The sequence below is a fragment of the Mesoplodon densirostris genome, unplaced genomic scaffold, assembly GCF_025265405.1.
Source record: "Mesoplodon densirostris isolate mMesDen1 unplaced genomic scaffold, mMesDen1 primary haplotype scaffold_37, whole genome shotgun sequence".
Classification (NCBI taxonomy): domain Eukaryota; kingdom Metazoa; phylum Chordata; class Mammalia; order Artiodactyla; family Ziphiidae; genus Mesoplodon; species Mesoplodon densirostris.
The window spans coordinates 8,379,731-8,383,138 of record NW_026778196.1 but is presented as its reverse complement, the minus strand read 5'-3'; positions in this window follow the sequence as shown (position 1 = coordinate 8,383,138).

The window sequence follows — 3,408 nt, the reverse complement described above, 5'->3', positions numbered from 1 at the left end:
GTAAAGGATTTCCCTTTTTTTGTTTTGTTTTTGAAATTCCTTTTTATTGTGGGTTTGAGCTGATTCTCACTGCCATGTTTATGCCAGTCTAGACACACTGGATTCCCTTACGGAGACATATCAATACATAGGTTTTAAGATTCTTACTACTCAGATCTCTTCCTCTGCGGGAAATATGGGGTTTTGAGTCCCTTTCACTGAGGAAGGTGTAGGTCTTGTGTATTACATATTTGGTTTTTGGAACGGTACCTGTGCTTATATCAAACTCTGGTTTTATGCATCACCCCACCTCTCCTTCCCCGTTAAGCAGGCATAAGAGTGTTTTCTAAATGTGAGACTCTGTTCTCTTTCCTAACTCAGTTCTCGTGTAGCCATGTTTACAGGATCTTCATAAGTGATATCTTATGACAAGTTTCTTTTTCTGTGTGACTTATTTGACTTACAATCATCGTACCTGAATCCACTCACTTTGCTGCTACTGGTCTTATGACATTGATTTCATGGCTGAGGGATATTCCATCGTATGTAATACCACAATTTTTTGAACCATTTTTATATTTCCTGGGGTATTTAAGGTGTACCCAAGTTGAGGTTCTTGTAAGCAGTGCAGGCCTAAATTTGGTGGTGGCTCTGTCTTATTGATTTTCAGTTTTCCCAAGGTATATTCCCTAGACTGGAAGTGCCCTTGTCTCTGTAGCTCTGTTGTTTACTTGTTATAGGGAACACAATGCACTCCTCCACTGAGGCAGTTGGCAATTTACATCCCGCCCATCATCATAACAAGGCTACCTGTTCTGCAGGGCCTGTCTTGCCTTTCTGGTTTTTACACATATTGTGGATGTCCCTTTGAACCGATGGGAAGTGATACTTCTTTGTAGTGCCGATTTGCATTGCCTGCTTGCTTGCCTGGCCAAAAAGGGCATATGCGTTTTCTCCTGAATATATTCACGAGTAAACGCATGAGCCCTATTTGGCCAAGTGCATCATTGTCGAAGTTGTGCCCCTCTTCCTGTGCTTTACAGGCGATTCCTACGTACCTCTTGAAATCTGTTTCCTGCTATTCTGCCTCGCTTTCAAGTCGGCCTCGTTGCCTTCCATCAACAGATTTTTGGACGATAGTTGTCCTTTATTACTCTGCCAGTTTGTGAATTGCTGACCCCTGAGCTCCATTATTCAACTCTTTTTTTGTGAGCTGAACGCAAGTCCAAAATTTTGTTCCAGGACGTATACTGGTTCCCAGTGGGTGGCTGAAACTTTGGTTAGTTCTTCTTCCTACCGGGAAATTAGAGTGACATGTGCCGTTCCAAATGCATAACAGCTACACTCTCATTGGTTCTCCCTATTCCCTTCCATCCTCTTCAAATTGGCAACCTGTGTGAACCAGGAGGTTAAAAGGGTTGTCTCTCCAAATTGGGATATGGATAGTAAAGCAGTTGGAAAATCAAGCCGGAGCACAACGAGAGGGACTATTCGTTGAGTTTTAGAAACCTTTCGTATTCACAGTGTGTCCATTCTCTAGGTTTCCCGTACATGTTATAGCTGTAGTAATATTCCCTTCAACCTGGAGAGTTGGGACCCATGGAAAGGGGGCCACGCATTATTGCTCTATAGGGTCTGCATTTGCTCACCCAATCTCACCAGTCCTCTCAGTCCCAAGTGTCCAGCCTTATGCCACATCCAGCTGTCATTGTAGATAGGGTCATTCCACGTTTTATCAGAGACCCTGAAGGAACTGTAAAGAATTTCCCTGTTTTTTTGTTTTGTTTCTGAAATTCCTTTTTATAGTGGGTTTGAGCTGATTCAAGCTGCCATGTTTATGCCATTCTAGACACACTTGATTCCCTTATGGAGACATATCAATACATAGGTTTTAAGATTCTTACTAGTCACATCTATTCCTCTGCGGGAAATATGGGGTTTTGAGTCCCTTTCACTGAGGAAGGTGTAGGTCTTGTCTATTCCATAGTTGTTTTTTGGAACGGTCCCTGTTCTTATATCAAACTCTGGTTTTATGCATCACCCCACCTCTCCTTCCCCCTTAAGCAGGCATAAGAGTGTTTTCAAAATGTGAGACTCTTTTCTCTTTCCTAACTCAGTTCATGTGTAGCCATGTTTACAGGATCTTCATAAGTGATATTTTATGACAAGTTTCTTTTTCTGTGTGACTTATTTCACTTACAATCATCGTTTCTGAATCCACTCACTTTGCTGCTACTGGTCTTATGACAATGATTTCATGGCTGATGGATATTCCATCGTACGTAAGTACCACAATTTTTTGAACCATTTTTATATTTCCTGGGATATTTAAGGTGTACCCAAGTAGAGGTTCTTGTAAGCAGTGCAGCCCTAAATTTTAGGGTGGCTCTGTCTTATTGATTTTCAGTTTTCCCAAGGTATATTCCCTAGACTGGAAGTGCCCCTGGCTCAGTAGTTCTGTTGCTTACTTGTTATAGGGAACACAGTGCACTCCTCCAGTGAGGCAGTTGGCAATTTACATACCGCCCATCATCATAACAAGGCTACCTGTTCTCCAGGGCCTGTCTTGCCTTCTGGTTTTTACACATTTTGTGGATGTCCCTTTGGACCGATGGGAAGTGATACTTCTTTGTAGTGCAAATTTGCATTGCCTGCTTGCTTGCTTGGCCAAAAAGGGCTCATGCGTTTTCTCCTGAATATATTCAGGAGAAAACGCATGAGCCCTTTTTGGCCAAGTGCATCATTTTCCAAGTTGTGCCCCTCTTCCTGTGCTTTACAGGCCATTCCTACGTACCTCTTAAAATCTGTTTCCTGCTATTCTGCCTCGCTTTCAAGTCGGCCTCGTTGCCTTCTATCAACAAATTTTTGGACGATAGTTGTCCTTTATTACTCTGCCAGTGTGTGAATTGCTGTTCCCCTGAGCTCCATTTTTCAACTCGTTTTCTGTGAGCTGAACGCATTTCCAAAATTTCGGTTCAGGACCTATACTGTTTCTCGATGGGTGTCTGAGACTTTGGTTAATTCTTCTTCCTGCCGGGAAATTAGAGTGACATGTGCCCGTCCAAATGCCTAACAGCTACTATCTCATTGGTTCTCCCTATTCCCTTCCATCCTCTGCCAAATTGGCAACCTGTGCGAACCAGGAGGTAAAAGGGGCTGTCTCTCCAAGTTGGGAGATGGATAGTAAAGCAGTTGGAAAGTCAAACCAGAGTACCAAGAGAGGGACTATTTGTTGAGTTTTAGAAACCTTTCGTATTCACAGTGTGTCCATTCTCTAGGTTTCCCGTACATGTTATAGCTGTAGTAATATTCCGTTCAACCTAGAGAGTTAGGACCCATGGAATGGGTGCCATGCATTGTTGCTTTAAAGGGTCTGCATTTGCTCACCCAATCTCACCAATCCTCTCAGTCCCAAGCTTCCAGCCTTAT